General features: G+C 38.6%; 1 protein-coding gene across 1 annotated transcript in view; it reads right to left on the reverse strand.

The window, feature by feature from the left end:
• Positions 1-6,533: 6,533 nt before the first annotated feature.
• The window catches only part of tsnare1 (T-SNARE Domain Containing 1), a 125,213-nt gene continuing 113,133 nt past the window's right edge, over positions 6,534-18,613 (reverse strand). The window contains exon 12 of the mRNA XM_026372619.1: positions 6,534-7,179. The gene's annotated coding sequence lies outside the window, so the exon portion shown is untranslated. The remainder of the gene's footprint in view (positions 7,180-18,613) is intronic.

An 18,613-nucleotide genomic window follows, 5' to 3' on the forward strand; every position in this document is an offset into this window, starting at 1 on the left:
ACCCAAGCTCTTGTTTGTCTATATGAGCATATAGGAAGAAGCCATTGTGTTCTCAGATACAGTAATGTATTTCAGCAGTGCGGCCCATTAGGAAGCCTTTAATTTCTCTCTGTAGAGCTCGGTCTGATCCACTGTGCCCCTAGGAGCTATAAAATGTTGATTTATTTCCCACTCCTACAGCTCTGCACATTGAGCCTGGAGAGGAGCTAATGATGTACTACTGCAGCTATTTAAACCTCTGTTTGAACACTGGTTTAAATATGGAAAGGGAAGTAAGAAATTAGCATCAGTTTTGCTAGTGTGATTCCAGCCTGTCTCCCCCGTTCCAGTCATACTGACTCACACTAGTTTTAACCTAAACTTGAAAAAACAAAACTAAGAAAATTTTTAGATCGAAAGGAACATTGAAGTTAGTAAGAATAAGGATTTCAAAACAAGAAAATGAGGTTTTATAACCACTTTGTAATGTTTAGCAGTTTAAAGTGATTCAGGGCTTTTACTTTCATTCAAAAAAATGTGCAACTGACAAATACCATTTTCCTGTTAAAGATGAAAATATCTCTCAAACCGAATGTCCGTCCTTCATGCTGTGGATAATCTCTTCACTGTACTAGCTTATTTGCATGAGAGTCTTCCTGTTGCCTGGTACACTTTGTGTGACAAATGAGGTGTGAAGACACTGGAGCTGGCAGCATGAAGTCCCGCAAAGTAAAATATTGGGTTTGAGTCCAACTGTGAGTATTTTAAAAAGGGACCACAGGTACCCGTGCACAAATATTTTTGACTCTTTATACTGGCACAGCATGATCCCACATGAAGTATACACAAATGAGAATATATTCCTACTAACTAGTAGAAGACTGATGTCAATCTGTTGTATGTAGCTGAGTATGAAACAGTTTGTCTGTTTGAAGTCTGGCTTTCCCTAAGTGAAAAAGACAGGGGAAAAGAGATAAAGCTCACTAATTAACTAAATCTAAATTAAATGTCAACAGTTTCCTTACAAAAACAATTACAAATTGTGGTTTTAGGGGGAGTTTAATGCTGCAGCCACAGTATTTCTTGATAAGCAGCTGAGCAGCTTCTCTTCAGTCACTTATACTACACAGCATGGGGATGAAACTGCCCCCAAATTTAAGAAAAATGGACCTTGCAGCACTGTTTCAAATGTTCAGCGCAATTGGTGAGCTTTAACTATGTTAATTTGTTTTTTTAAACTTTGGACATAGCTGCCCTGTTTCCAGTCTTATGCTACACAATTCTTTCGGCCAAACATGTCCTGACTGAGGCCCTGTAGTAACAGTCATCACAGTGGCAAACTGCTCCTTTAATTAAGATCACAATTATGATAAAATTTACTTTTTTTCAATGCAGTGTTATGCATTCCACATTGTATTCATATCTTGAATATGTAGTAACATTGACATGTTTTCATTTGTGGGTCCAACACAAACAGCTTCAAATCTTACTAATCAAATTATTTGTTTGATCTGATGGATGAGCTTTGCTCCTAAACCTTAAGAAGGAAGCACAAACTTCCTGTATAAACATGTAGTGACTTGATCAATTGTTAATAGTGAGCAACAGGAATTTGTGACCAGACATCAATTTATGCATTAAATTATTATGCATTACGTAAACCTGCATATGCTGTTTATACTAGTTTAAAGTGTGTTTCATGTATTACATTCAGATGGACCAGAATTGCTGTATATATTTGGTATGAGGTGTATTCTGCTTTTTAATCCAACCTAGTCCCAATATATATGTTTTTTTTTTTTTTTTTTTTTTTTTTTTTTTATACATATAAAAAGCCATAAAGGCCAAATTGTAGCCATATTTCATTAGGGTCTGTGCCCCCTGTACATCCTGATTGATTCTGCATGCAGGCTTTGAATGATTAAGATTCATGAGGTTGGAAATGGGGAGAGCAAATTGCAGCCGTTCACCCACTGCTCAAAAGTTATACTTAGTTTAGTCTTAGTCTTGGAATGAAAAAAAAAAACACTGTCTCTGGAAGGAGGAACGTATGTCATCCTCTCAGAAAATATTCCACTATGAATTACAGCAGAAGATACCATACACTTCCACTTAGTTAAAACATTACAGTATAAGCTGTTGATTCAAACTGTATGTTTCGCCGAAACATTGTGGCTTGCCATCTGATATAAGTGAGCAAGGGGGAGTTAACATGATGACCTTCAAGCCTCTTGAGCCTAATTACTCCCACACACAGCTATTCAAAATGGTGTTAGAGGTGTAAAATGATTTATGATTCACAATGGATGACAATAGATTAGTTAGCTTGGCCTGGCTACAGCAGTACGGCAGTCAGAACGTGTAAAGTTATGTATCAAAAAGCTTTTTTGTTAACCTTCAAACACATACACTTGCTCTGCTGGTTACACTATTTTACAGTGAGTGTAATGGGTGAGTTTGTCAGTTACCGAAATAATGCTACAAGTACAAGCTTAGACTTTCAGCTCTAAAGAAACAATCAATAAGACTGACACTTGGCATTTAAAAGTGGTGCTGTAGTCCAATTTCAACATACTGGACAGTGTTGTTTCCCTCTGCCCTTCCTCCCAACACTCAAAGCTCACACGAGTCGCTAGGTAGAGGTCAGTGCATGTACATTTTCGGCAGACGCTTTTATCCAAAGCGACTTACAAGGTACAAGACAAAACCAGGGTAAGTGTAAGGGGGTCTTTCAGTCTAATCTGGCTTTCCTGTTCGTGGACCGGTGTTTAGCAACCTGTTGTGAAGCCTCTGTATTTACATTTATAAAGCCTCTTGACATTGTCTCTTTACTGTAGACTGACAGTTACCTCCTCAAGAGTGTTCTTGACTTGACTAGATGTTGTGATAGGTTTCCAATTCATCATGGACAGAACTCTTTGGTCATCCACTTTAGCTGTTATCCATGGTGGTCCAGGCCTTTTGCTGTTGCTGAGCTGCCAGTTAATTCATTCTTTTAAAGAATGCTTCAACTGCTGATTTGGCCACTTTCAGTTTTTTTCATTCACTAGAATACACACCTCTTGGGACCTCATGTTGAGAGTCACGAACAGCTACCAAAGGCAAATGTTACACTCAAAACAACCTCTAAACGTATTACCTGCTTGATTTGTTGTGGAATAACAAGGGTAAAGGCTGCACTTGGCCTTGAAACTGCTTTCCATCAATTATCCAATTATTTTTGAGATTCTGACAATCAGAGACTGTATATAGAAATAGCTGTAATTCCTAAAAATCTACTTCTTTTGTTAAACCCTTGAATGAAAGTTGGAATAATAATACCAACTACAAAAAAAGTGTCACTGTTTAAGTAGTTCTGCACATACAGTGGCAAGAAAAACTTTGTGCCAACTCAAGCTCCACAGAGGATGGGTGACGCTACACAGAAACAGTTTTGTAAAGAGGAGTGGTCCAAAATTACTCCAGATTGTTGTGGTCATGACAGGCCATGACAAATTAATGCAGAAAACCATGAAATTCCAAAAGGTTCGCAAAGTTTTTCTTGCCACTGTAACTGTAGATTAGAGATCTCTGCCTTGGAGCTGCATATCTCCTGAGTGCAGTTACTGACAATACCAACCTGCCCAATGTTTTTGCTGCTTATTGTTGTTTTGTTTTTTTTTTTGCCTGCTGTTCTTTTCTCTCTACTTTACACTCACACCATCCAGTTGAGGCAGATGGCCGCCCACTCTGAGCCTGGTTCTGCTGGAGGTTTCTTCCTCTCCACTGTTGCCTAATGCTTGCTCAAATAGGATTGTTAGGTTTTCTATGTAATTATTAATACAATGATACTTTGTAAGGTTTTAATTCTTACACTGTAAAGTGCCTTGAGATGACTTCTGTTGTGATTTGGCACCCTACAAATAAAATTGAATTGAATGGAATTGAACGTTAGTACTTGGTAGTTGTGGTGATATTGACATTTTTAAGAGATATGACCCCTGCTGATTTTTCTCAGAAACTTTCTCCTGCATGTTTATTTTTACAGCCTGTAAAGAGCCAACACTGAATGCTGCCCACTTATGATGACTGAATGCTGATAACTGCATAGCAAGACACTGGATGTGAATTATATCTAGCACCATGTGCACAAGTGGTCCAGATCTGATCTAAAAAAAACATTATCTATTTTAGTTATTTTATTTTTCGACACAGTGACAAAAAATCTAATCCAAGTCTAACAGGCACACAGACAATCCTTCTATCTGTCCGTAGTTAGTTACTTCGACTGTGTTTGAGATCAGTGTATCTTTGTGAAACCAGCCTTCCACTACCACTCTCAGGTAGTTCTCCTTATCAGGTGTCAGCCATGACATGTCTACTCATCCACTTCTGTGACAACTGAGTCATTTTCATCCACTCTATGACATGCCATTTGTAAATTTCAGTATGTTGTCTTCAAATATAAGAACAATGTTACATTAGAATGAAGAGATGATCAATGGACTGGTCACCTGTCCAGGCTGTACCCAGTCTCTCGCCCAAGCTGCTTATTAAAAAGAACATTGCTGTATGCCTGAAGTTTGCCAAAGAGCACATTGACACTCCACAGCAGGATTGGCTAAATGTTTTTGGACTGCTCAAACTATATTGGACTATTAGGAAAGAAAACGCAGCACTACATTTGAAATAAAAAGGGCACAGTATATCATCATGAAAACATCATTCCAGAGGTGAAGTATGGTGGAAGAAACGTCATGATTTGGGCCTGCATTGCTGCATCAGGGCCTGGCCAGCTTACAGTGATTAATTCCCAAGTCTATCAAACAGTTCTTCAGCATCAGAATGTATGTCAGCTGAAACTCTGTAGGAAAAAGAAAAATTGACTAAAATTCATCCTGAACAATGTGCAGGTTTGATCCACAGGAAGTACCTTAATTCATAGGAGGTTTTTATGGCTGTTCTAAAAAAAAAAAACAGCATTTTTTGTTGTTGTTTTTTTAGGCACATCATATTTGTTTATAATCTTGACTTAGATGAAGATCAGATCACATTTTATGACAAATTAATGCAGAAAACATGAAATTCCAAAAGTTTCACATACTCTTTTTTGCCACTGTAGTCTTCTATTTTTTAAGTTGAGCTTGTCCCCTTTAATGACACGTTCCTCTGTTTTTATTCTTTTTTTGTCTCTTTAAATAAACCTTCTTTAACATTCCAGACATTTACCACAGGTGATAACCACTCTACCTGCCATTGAAATTCCTCTCCAGCCCACATTTCCTGGGAGATTTATCCCCCTGTTCATTCTGTATTTACAGAGGCAGCAAGCTATCACACAGTAAACTGCTGTGAGCAATCTAGACCACAGTTAAGTTTGTACAACAAACTACACAGAATTAAATCTAGATCCTCAAGGCAGGGACAACCCTGACTTTGACTGTGCTTTTCATATGTTTTCAAACCCTTCTGAATTGTTATTTTTCCACAACTACAGCTTATTATTATTATTATTATTATTATTATTATTATTATTATTATTATTATTATTATTATTATTATTATTATGTATTCTGTGAGAAGATAAAATGCTGTGGAAAATGACCTTTTGATGAAACTTTTCTCTGGACTTATGCAATAATGATAGACACAAATAGAATGAATTTGATATTTTCATGTTATATTACGAGACACAAGAACTACAAACTACAAACACTCCCGTTTTGTTTCATGTCTTTGTTTCTTTTCTTTGTCTAGTAAAACTCTATTAAGAATGAAAAAGCGCTGCTGGAGAGTCAATGTGGTTCGAGGAAAATATTACTGATTGAAGAGTGTTGGCACTTTGATAGCTTAGGAAAAAAGAGACAGACAGAGAGAGAGAGAGAGAGAATTCAGCAGTGATGGACAAATTTCAGAGAAAATCTGACATTTTCTAGAAAATAAAATATCATAGGTAGTGTTTCTGTAGGCCCATTCTTGGAATGCAACACATGGCCTGGAGAAACTAACACACAACATGACCACACCTCAGGGAAGACAAGACAAAAACTGCCTGCTGTTTTTTTAAGTAAATCTCGAGACCCTCAGAATTGTGTAACATCTTGGTTGTATGTCGCATATTGATTTGCTGAACTGTTATGCATTTCTTATTGAAAACTGAAATTAAACTAAACTAAATTATCACTAGCTATAGAGCGACCTTATTAATGATAGTAACAACAACAATAATGATAATAATAATGATGACAATGATAATAAATCACTGCATTGTTACCACATTGTACTATGTTATTTGTAAACTTTGCTGCTGTATAATTTTTTTTTTTACTGTAATATTGCCTATATATATCCATTGTTAATTCCAATGTGTTATATATCTGATAATACTTTGGTAATTTTCATATCATTATTTTTTTTGCTGAATTTTTATTATTGAATTTCCCCTTTTTACCTTGCTTAGTTGAAATGTAAAGTGAGTCCATCACAGGTAATGATAAAAGAAAATATTTAAAAAATAAAAGTAGAGTTATAATATTTTCTACCATTCACACACAGAATATTGTGTTGTTGTTAAACTTTTTATTTATGGAGGATATATATAGTGAAACAATAGTTCATATCAACAAACACTACTGTATAATACTGATTATTTTACACTACAAGCTGATAAATATGAAGTTCATTTCAGTAAAAATGCATAAAGGAAACTGAGCATACATGAAAACAGAGCAGAGTAAAGCAGTGAGGACAGTGAATCTCAAGCTGCCTGTGTCACCCTGAAGCTTCTTCTCCATCTTATTATCTGGTTTTCTGATAAGACACCACAGCTGAAGGTGTGTGTGTGCTATACAACATTAATCCCTCACATCCAAGAAAGGAAACACCCCTAGCTTTTGCCTCTCATGTAATTCCTAATTTCACATTTGTGACTTCAGCTTCAATTGAACATTTGAATCACAGAAACCAGCAGAGCATAAAAAAGGTAATATAAGCATATAGTGATGATTACATGAGAGGCTCCGAATGGGGCTAATTCTTGACAAATTGGGACGGTGACACAAAGGCCTTCATCCCAAGACTGAGGAACATGTAAACATGGCCAGAAATGATGGAGTAGAGATGTTATTTTAGGGCAGCTCCCTCCTACTGGAAACCAGCTGCTCAGGTCAGGGATCAGGCTGGGCAGGAGCACCGCAGCGACACTGTAAGGACAGCAGCTACCTGTAAAACACAAGCAGAGGAGACAACAGACATCAATCACCCAGCAGACGCCACCACCTCCACCAACACTCTCACGCTCGGCGATGGCACTGTCAGCCTCCTCAAAGCTCGAGGAGGATGTAGGACTGTTACAAGAGCCCTGCCTCGGGCTTGTTATTCCTTTTCATTTGTGAATTATTAATTGGTAAGAAACCAATTTGTTCTTTTTATTCTAAAAGTGTCACAGGTTGTGGGAAGTAATTTATGATTGCTGGTCAACGGCTGAGTTTTAATTAAGTCCAGGCCAAAGTTCACAGGGCTGGAGATAGAAGTAGTTCATTAATCACCAACTACCAGACTAACCTGGTACATGAAAGGCCAAAGCACATCACTTTTATCTGAATTACACTTAATAGTTGGCCAATGGGAAACATGTAAATGAATTAAGCCCTGCAGGGAGAGAAAATTGTTACGATTATGTTAGTGTCTGAAAAGCTTTGGAACGCACATTTGCAACCAATCATGATGGTCACAACATTATTTCAGAGGAAGTTCCAGAAAAGGCTGAGTGTTTCCTGGTAGAGAGTGTGGAAATCATGTTTCCCTATGGCAAGCTGGCAGTGCCCTCAAGCAGCAAAGCATCACCAAACAGTCCCAGTAAATGGTAAATGGTCTGCACTTATAAAGCGCTTTTCTACCTAACTGGTACTCAAATGCTTTTACACTGGGTCTCATTCTAAAATTGAGGGTTATAAGCATTTGTAAAATAAAAATGTAGAGGAGCTTAGCAGTAGGTCTTGTTTTTTTGGATCACTCCCATGACCATTTTAATACTAGAGTCATGAGCACTGAACCTGATAAAGTTGAGACAGGCCTGCAAGTCTTTGGATGGTTTTCTGGGCTTGTTTGTGTCTTCCTGGATGAACCATTGCTGGGCTGTTGGAGGAATTTTGGAAGGTCGATTACTACTGCAAATGTTGGACTATTAGAACCCCTAACATCACTCCTAAAATAAGTGTGTCTTAAAACAGCTGTCAGGTGTCCATAAGAACACTGAACCAAGGAAACAGGGTTTGCTTGCTGTAACCACTCCTACAGTTTACTATGGCCTTCCATATGTAGGGTAGGTGACTCACAGTCCTATCTGTTCAAAAATGTGTTAAAAGGTTTATCTGAAAACAATAAAATGTTTTAAAATAACTCTCCAAATTAGTCCCATTAAGAGGAGACCTTCTAAGGTTGCAGCAGTTAAGTACAAAATTCCCATTTAGTTACTTTCCTTCCACTGCAGTACAAGACAAAAATGCAAAAGGGGACTTTTACACTCTCTCTCCTGCTTCTCTTGGGTGGCTGGTTGTGGTCATCTCAAGAAAGCCTCTGGCCTCCTGGCCCTGGAGGTGGAGGAGTGCTCTGATGGCTGGGTCTCTTCTTGCTGTTCCCTGGACATGGTAATGGGTGGTGGCCATGTCCCACTCATCACCTTGGCAGGAGTCACTGGTAGCACTCGGGGGCATGTTCACATGCTCACACGCACGCATCACATGCATGAATCACCATTGTAGTGGCTGCTGTCGTGTGGTATATTTGCTCGTTCTTGAACTGGTTGCTTTATATTGGATGCTTGCACTGTGCTTTGCCTACAGTTACTATTATTTCTGTTAGCATTGTTGTCTTATCCTTCTTTCTCTCTCTCCCCTTTTTCACCTGTCTGACCCCGAAGCTGACAAAGAATATGCATGCTTGAAAGCTGTCCAGCAAAAAAAGGCTTCCAGTACTGTTGCGTTTTATGCTTTCGGACAGGACACAAATGTAGAAACTATCCCCTTGATTTAATAAACTCACATTAATCAATCAATTAATAAGCCCATTAACCAACCAAACTTTATTTATATAGCATCATTCATGCATATTACTGTAATTAAAAGTGCGTTACAGACGATTGAGAAGTTAACAACACACTAAATGAGAGCAAAAACAAATTTAATAAAAACTAAATACTAGATAAAAATTTTAAATATTAAAACCAATGACACAGTAAAAAATAAATAAAACAGAAAAAGACAATGATACATAATTTATTTAGTTTAAGGAAAATAAAATACAGTGGATAGATCAATATAAAAGTAAATAAATGATGATCTCAGATTGGGTTCCTGGACAGGACTCGGGCAGCAGAGTTCAGTATCAAGTGTATACGTATGTTTATGATGTTTTTGGATGGAGCAGACAGGAGAGCATCACAGTAGCCCTGCTGATTTAGAACACACCTGAAACCCACTTGTCAGGTCCATTGAATTTTGTCCCGTTAAGAGAATTTATCTATGGTGTCACTGTAAAGCAGGTAATCAATAACCAAGCTTTAAAATAAGGCATGACACATAAAGTCAACGTGATAATATTTGAAATAATGACTTTTTTTTCTTTTTATAAAACCCTCAAAACACTGGCACACGAAGATCTCAAAAAGATTAGGATTTGTTAGCTACAGTGTCTGCATTAGTACGACCTGTGGTCAATCTACATCAGCTGGCAGTTTACCAAAGACACGTAATTGATAGATACTCATCTCCTGAATATCCACATTGATCTGCTGCATCACACCATAACATCAACCTCAAACTTTGTGTGATATGTTCAACACTCTGTCTGTCTTTCTTTTCCTTCTCCATCCTGTAATCACACACTCCCAGATAATCTCTGAATGCCGCCGGGGGTAACGTGTCTCATGTGTTATCGCTAATGCTGAAGGCTGCCTGCTGACCAAACACACACACACACACACACACACACACACACACACACACACACACACACACAGTCCCTGCTGGAGCGGCAACGCTCTATCTTTTCATATAATATTATTTTTATGTAGCAGTTATTTTCATTTTTATTGAATTTTATTTAGATACCCCGGCAGTTGTGGATGATGAAGATTAAACTGAATAGAAATAAGTGAAAAGGAAAAATGAATTTGTGTTTCCTAAAGTTTTTTGATAGACTCAAGAGCCTCCAGCCCCTGAGTGATAAAGAAAATAATCAATTGCAGTAGGTGAGCACAGCTAGAAGGTTCACACTGATGCTAATTTCACACATTTCTGACAGAACTGAACAACAAAGACATACAGTTGCAAAACAAAGTCAGTGAACCTTTTGGAATTTCATAGTTTTCTGTATAGATTTGTCATAAAATGTGATCTGATCCTTATACATGTCAAGAGTAATAACAAATATGATAATAACACAAAATACATTCTGATCTGTCATGTCTTTATTGAGAACAACCATACCTTCAGCAACCTCATAGTGTCAGTGGAAAAAGTATGTGAAAAAGAAATACTGATCTCAAAAAAGCTAATTGAAGTGATAGGTGTTTGAATACCTGGAAAAAAAATTATTTGGAGGGTGCAGACTGGAGCTGGTTCCACTGAGAAAAACCACTCAAACTTTTGGTGTTTGCTCTGCACAAGAAGAATACTCGATTGTAAAGTCACCTATGTGAGCCATACCTTTTGGTGATGACAAAGTGATGTCAAAGACTGCAGAAATTCACCTCAACTCAGTCTACAGTTAGACAAAGAATCTGCAAATGGAGACACTTTGGGACTGTGGCTACTCTACCAAGAAGTGAGCGGCCAGTCAAAATGACCGCAAGAGCACAACAAACACTCAGTGAGGTAAAGAAACAACTCTGAGTAACAGCCAAAGATTTGAAGGCATCATTGGAACTGGCTGCATTCATGAGTCTACAGTAGGTAAAACATTAAACAAGCAGGGGGTCTATGGCAGGACACCACGAAGGAAGCTGCTACTTACTAAAAAGAACATTGCTGCATGCCTGAGGTTTGTCAAAGAGCACATTGACACTCCACAGTAGTATTGCCAAAATGTTTTTTGGACTAATGAAACTAAGATTGTGAAGATGAAGATGAATTCCAAAGTGTATCAAACTATTCTTCAGGATAATGTGAGAATGTCTGTACGTCAGCTGATACGCTGTAGTTGAGTCTCTGAAGTTGGGTGATGCAACAGGACAATAAACGAAAACACTGAAGCAAGTCCACAACAGAAAAACAAAATCCACTATTTGGAGTGGCCAAAGCAGAGCCCAGACCTCAACTGAAACCAGTAATAAATTCCAACTTACTATTGGAAAATACTTTTCCTGTAGCACTATGAAGTTTTTCATGGTTGTTCTCAATAAAGACATAAAAGATCAGAATTGGTGTGTGTTATTATTTTATTATTTTATTATTTTACATTATATTTGTTAATACTCTTGAGTTCAATGAAGATCAGATCACATAATATATATAACACACAGCTAATTAATATACATCATATCAAATTTTCCTCTTAAATGTCAGACGGGTCTTTCCTTCCCTTTATCGACACTGATCTTTGATGGAGACAGATAGGCAGATTTAGAAAACTAAAACTTCACCGTCGGAGTGAAAAGGGGATCAGTAGACAGGTGAAGCACGAGGAGGAGAGGAGAGAGAGCTTACCGGAAAGGAAGAGTGATGAGAGGACTATGAAGTTTGACAGGAAAATGAACATGACTACACTGAAGAGCCCGTCCGTGAAAAGACACGAGGCGTCCGTCACATTAGCGATTTCGTGCCCATCTGCAAAATGTTCCAATCCTGACCAACTGGAAGGACGCCAGTTTAGAAGGAGAGGAGGTGGATGGAACAGATTTATGCCGAGGTAGATCAGTGTGTGTGTGTGTGTGTGTGTGTGTGTGTGTGTGTATAGAGAAATACAGTATGTAAAGATATTTCTTTGTAGAGATCAGAGGCTATAGGGTGACTGTGTTTGCTTGGCACACACAATCAGAGGGTTGCCAGTCACAGCCACATCAAAGCTCTGCCTGCCACCACAGAGAGCATTCCCCTCTGCATCCAAAGGACACACACACACACACACACACACACACACACACACACACGCGCGCACACTCGTACAGCCACAGTCATTCCTCAGTCCATAATGCTGCCATCAACCTTCACCACTGCTTGCTCTTTGTCTTCGTCTTTACCCCCGCATTCAAGGATCATTTTAGTTTTATTGCAGCATAATTTCATAGTTGCTGCACATCATTTGTACCAGTTATGATGCTCGCTGACGTTACTGCCGAGGTCCGGGGAAGAAACACAATCAGACAGGCTGGAAATGAGCTAAAGGCTCACCCAGATTATCTAAACAAATTTATGTGGACGTGAGACTCTCTCAAGGCTGACATGACCACTAGCTGGGTATTCTTGCACTATATTGCACGTTTGCTGGAAGCGCATTTTGTTGCATTATTATTACATTTTCAAGTCATTAACATTTAAATGGCCTCAAACCACAAATTACAAATGTGCCTCAAATGGATTAATAAGCTGCATGTTGCAACAAACCCACAATCTTTATCTAACCTTCACCAAGGTGCTTTTGTAGCCCGAACCCACTCACAACCACTCTTGCTCGCATATCATAAAGCCCTGGAACCCACCAGTGCACCCACCACAACCTGTACTGTATATCCACTTCAGCAGTGTGTTATGCTGTAAGTAAAAACTCTTTTCTTTTTCATGCAATCCATTGTAAGAATCCTGTTCAAGACAGATTTTATACTTTATGCTTACGTGTTCCTAACAGTGCAGTAATACGATACGCTGTGCATAAATATTTTATATTATAATTCGTCTCATTTAACACTGTTAAGAAAATACACTGATAAGAAAATATATGGTCCAAATCTTTGCCAGTAGTTATATAGCATGTATATGGTTATAGTTTAACTTCACAAGCAGTATAATAAAGGTCCTCTGGTTTCATCTATCTATATTAATTAAAAAGAAAGAAAGTAAAATAATAATAATAAATAATTATGATTGAATGTGTGTTTTTATCCAAGTGTAATGAAAGTTTAGTTTATTCCTTTTGATTGGTGACCTTTTTTAAACCAACCAGTTCAGCCAAAAGCAAATATACCACATCCCACTATCACCTGCAGCGACACGACAGCAGCCACCTCAATGGAGGTTCATGCTTGTTATGTGTGCGAACGCGCGAGCATGCCGCTAGTGATTCCTGCCCAGAAGACAAGGGTGGGACGTGGCCACTGCCCAGGGAAAGGAGGTCAGAGGTCGTCCAGCGATGACCACGCCCCGCTGCCCTGGAAGGAAACACCCAGGGCCAGAGCAGGCACATCCCAGGGAAGGCAGGGGCTAACACTCCCCCCAGTGCAAGGACCAACCCCAAGGGTCAGAGCCTGGGCACCACATCCGCCCGCGAGGAACTCCTAGATGCACGTATTTAATGTAGCGTAACTGGGGAGTGTAGTAATGGGGTGAACAGAGCCAGGTCCCTGACTGGCTCCGTTGTTCATCCCATCCCCACACAAATGGGGACGGCAGTTTCTGACGATCGTGGGGGCCTTTAAGACATCAGCTGTTGATACTGATACCCTAACCCTAATCCCTGAACCTGCACCATGTATTCGTGTATTCCAGATTTGTTCCCCATGTGCCTTATAAAAAAAGGTTTCTGCAGAAATCTAAGAATGCTCGGGCCTGATCACTTCCCATATAACTCAGTAAACAGACTGACATAATAACTGCAAGTAGTTTTTGACCTTATAGCAGAAATGATGCAGCACTAAGAGAATCTGGATCAATGTGTAAACTGTGATGTGTCTTGGTTTTCCACCTGCTCAAAAAGCATGATAGTAACAGGTGTAAACAGTTTTCCCCAGTGTGTTCCCGGTGCCAAAATGATATTGTCAGCATGAAAATGTACATTATCATGCTGAGATGTAGACTGTAATAGGTAAGAAGCATAAAGGGCAGGGTCAATAGCTGTTAAAGTCACAACAGCCATTTAATGAAATTGAAGCACCTGAGCAGTCTTTTATTGTGGGGATCTTTCCTTTGTAAAGGTTGGATTAAAAATATGATGCAGTAATAACAGAAGTACTGATGTGCAGCATCTGCAGGTCAATGTTTCCTCACCAAGAGGCTTTCCTATCTTTAAATTGATTATACTTCTGAATATGTGACAGGCTTGAGAGAGAGGGTTCAAATGAGCGCAAGACCTCCAAAAGCCTTCATCAAACAAACATCCAGTTTTAAGCAACACGCTGTCATCGATATCTGTGTGAAATAGTTGCAGTGGTTTATCCACAGTGTCGAGAGATTAGAGATTTCAATCTAGTCCAGATCAATATAGCTACTGTCCTTCCCCATTTCCAAAACACAGTGTGCAGACGCAGGAGGGTAATAGCTCTTATCAATCACAGCCAAAACTGGTTCCATGGCACTGCTATTGATTGTCAGTCAGCATTGTATTTACTCTATATTTTCATCAAACCGTGGATTTGTGGCTTTGTTTTAGCAGTGAGAGAAAAAGTATGAGCTTGAAAACAGCAGCCTGATGCAAACACATGAGGTGATTAATCAAGAACATGGGTTACTTAATGTTAAGTGTTTTTTTTTCCCTCTATGAGCAATCTGGGGCTCCGGTGTGAACCACAACTTTACAAATATCCTACCCTGGCTGAGGTTTCATACTGTTCTTTTTAAAGTTAAATTCAGTAGTTGACCACTAGCCTGAGGTGGCGACCTCTATGCACTTCCATTAATCTACACTTTGTGGTGCTCCTCGGCATTTTAATGCCTCCACACAGACGGGCTGCTCACACTACTACTCCTGTTAATCTTTTACATAAAGTCCACACAGAAAGTAAAGTGATTTGATAGTTGTAATACAAAGAGAGGAAAATGTCATATGATGTCTGGAATATTATTTGTGATTTGCAAGTGTCAACTTGAACCTGATGCAGTTGAGTTTGCACAGTGTTTTACTTCTGAAAAGTTAAAAGTTTAATACTACTTTACATTGGACTGAAGAATCAATGCACCTGTTGAACCTTAAGTTTGATGTGACCAAGCCCTACCTGAACCAGAACCTAAACATGAGTAACTGACATGAAATTCACTCCACCTGTTGAGGTGATGAGTTAGCTGTAGTTAAAGCTGTTGGAACTGTTAAGTTGACAGATGGGCAGTTGAGTATTTGCTTGTTTTACGGAGAAGAGGGCTGGGGTGGCATTTTGATTTGACTGGGAATTAAAGGTCACAACGAGTATTTAAACTCCTGCACAACTTTTGGGCTAATCATTCCTCCACAGCTGCGACTTGGAGGAGTTGGTTGCGCTCTCAGATCACCGTTGTCACAGTTTGTCGTCTCCCGCTTTGCGGTGACAGAGCCTTACCCACCCAGCCCGTAATCCCCTGCAGCAAAGTTGGGAGTAAGCTGACGGCATGGAAGAAGATAAATAAGGATTTTCATTTATTACCGTGTAATGAAAAACTACATAGCACTTTCTCTTCTTGTTTCATTTATCACTAATGCAGATATGCCCATGCTGTAATTTAACACAATGCACAAAAATAAATGTAAATAAATAAATAATGTTCCACACGGGGGGTTTAAGAGGCCAGACAATTGAATCTTAGTGTAAAATAAAATTGTTTCTTACTTCCAGGCTGAATATGCACACATTTAACATCTGCAAAGCCTCCCCGCTGTTTCACCAGTGCCAGACTGAATAAGTAACACGTCCGCACGCACAAGAAACTTCTCCCACTTAGAGAAGAGAGATTGAGGACGTCAGTGACAAATGTCTTGTATTAACTTTGTTGTTTATTTTTCCCCCGGAAGATGTGAAATAACCCTATTAAATCAAGTAGTCACTTGGCCATTAATCTCAATGCAGCTGACTAGTCCCTCAAAGCTAATGGAGTTTAGAATTTGCATGAGGCGAGTTTACCCACAAAGCTTTGCCTAAGAGGATTGCTGTTCAGACAGAGAGCTTATTGTCACACTTGTTCATAGACATGGATTAACGATAGTAGGACCAAAGAACTCCACTAACTTGCAAGTTCCACTTCACTGGTTCTGATCTCTGTTTTACAGCGACACTGATTCAGACAGTCTGTAGCATGCATCGCAGAATACCTCACATTTGGTTAATTTATGCATTTGTTTTTTGTTTTTTGTTTTTTTGTCTTTGTGAATTGTTGTGCATCCATCAAAATCATGTCCTCAAGCGAACAATCCCTGTTACATGTAAAAAGGTAAGAAAAAAAAAGACAAATATGATGGATTGTGTTTGCATCCTTGTTTAAGATGTTTCCCTGGAAACTTCCCATTTCTTAAATATCAATTTCTCTTTCAATATTTATTTTTTGTCATATCATCACAGCACTCCCGAATTCCCACTCTGTGTTGTCAACTTAGCTTTTTACATAATTTGAATAATCCTCTTTTAGTGCGAGCATGTCTGCTGTGTTTCATAGTGACTAAAGCAGCTTTAGAAGCTAAATATAACATGTATCCACTGCATTAATTCTTTAATATTTATCAGTGGGGAAAAAGGTACTCAAAATATGGCTTACATTTCTGTTCAAAATTCAGAAGGCAAAAAAAAAAAAAACCCAACAAGTTCTGCTCAACTTCTGACACAGCTTGATCAACACACACACAGTGCACCTCCACAGCAGCACAAATCCTTCCAACATCCCTTGGAAAAACTCTTGTGCTCGCCCTGTGTTAGATTTCTATTATAATTCACACTGTGGAGTTCTAAGCACTGACTCTCATTGTGTGTTAGCTGCTCAAATTGAACAACAGCCTGTAACACTGCAGCATCAGAACTGAAGTTTTATTCCCTTAAAGTGGCCTGTTGGGGATGTGTGTCATGCTCAGTGTAAACAACAGGTCCTGGAAACCTACATCCACTGTCCACCCAAGTCCAACATTTATTTATATATATATATATATATATATATATATATATATATATATATATGTATATGTAAAAAAATATATATACACAACTGTAGCCTAGCACCTGATGACAGTAGAACCGTTTTTTCCACTGCTCCATTGTTACCTTCAGCAATAATGTTGGTTCCTCATTCTGCATCTTTTAGACTATGTATAAGTTGCTTTGGCTGATCAAATTCAGACAAATACAAATACAATTTACAGACACTATGTTTCCACTAATTCTGATAGGAGATTACTGAGCACCAAATTTGAATGCAGAAGAAACATGGTTGGGCCACTCATGCCACCTGCTTGACATGTAACCAGGTTACAATGACAGTGTTAACACGCTGATGTAATGCAGAAACTTGTGAACGAAGTGTAATTCTGACCTAATGATGACGCAAAATTCCAATTTAAGGGATCACCAAGTGTGTTGCAATTTGTCCTGTGAGGAGCATTAATGTCTAAGCTAACTTTCAGATATGGATAAATTGATGTGTAATATGAAAATGTCCCTTTTTAGTCAACAATTCCGCCCTAAGAGAAAATGCAGATTCACTTTTTTGTGTTAGCTCCATATTCTGCAGTGGTTCTACAGTTCAGTCTGTCTTTGTTCACCACGGTGTCACAGCACACCAGCAATTTGACATTGGTATGAGAGCCATCAACCCTGAAAGTGAACTGGTCCTCATGGATGTGTCAGGCTACTAGGCTGTGAGCTGCACTGTTTTTCCCTAAGAGTAGTAAAACATCCAGTTGTAGTATAGCTTCAGATTATATTTGCATTTCTTCATTAATATTATTTTGAAACAAATTGACACTTTTGTAGGTTAAAGATTAGAAGACGCCCAGTAATTAAAGTGTAAGATGGGTATTGTTTGGGTATTGCACTGTATATTATTTTGTGAAGCAACAGGGAATGTGTGAACCCTATTTGACAGCATAGTTCCTTTTATTATGGATTGAGGAACTCTTCCAGGAGTCCTTCTATTATCCTCTTATCCTCTAATACTTGTGTGAAGCCAGGTATGTACCCAGTCAAAGCTCTGGCCCTCTTTAAATAGACTTTGTGTTAAGTCCATGCACAGAACCCTCTGATTTTCGTCTTTAATGGGTGGTTATGCTGTGGGAGAGCAAACTCTGCACCAGATGAAAAGTCGTTAGTCCTAAGAAAAGCTTTTTAGATTCTGTTAATCTCTGAGATCAATGATTGTCCAGTCAGTGAAACCACATGTTGTCTGAATATAAACTTATTATACAGTATGAGTGTGAACTATATTTATGAGCAAACTAATAAGAATAATGACAATATTCTATCTCTCTATTCTCTAAGTCTATACAACTGCTTTGTTTGGGTTGTATTTGTGCACAATAATAAAAAAAAAATGTTTTCCATTGTTTGGCATTTACAGACACTTCTTTTGAGTGAGTCTAAGGGAAGACCTATTTGAAAAAAAGCTATAGAGAATAAAGGGTCACCAAATCACAGACAAACAAACATATTTTCCCTAGCGGTGTCCAGCCATGCAGATAATTAAGATATTGTGGTGGTTAAGGCAATTAACTGTGACATTTGGAAAAAGCAGCAAATCTTTACAGAAACAATGCGTTTGTTACTCTGGGTAACTGAGCT

This window comes from Anabas testudineus, chromosome 16 (assembly GCF_900324465.2).
Source record: "Anabas testudineus chromosome 16, fAnaTes1.2, whole genome shotgun sequence".
Taxonomy (NCBI): domain Eukaryota; kingdom Metazoa; phylum Chordata; class Actinopteri; order Anabantiformes; family Anabantidae; genus Anabas; species Anabas testudineus.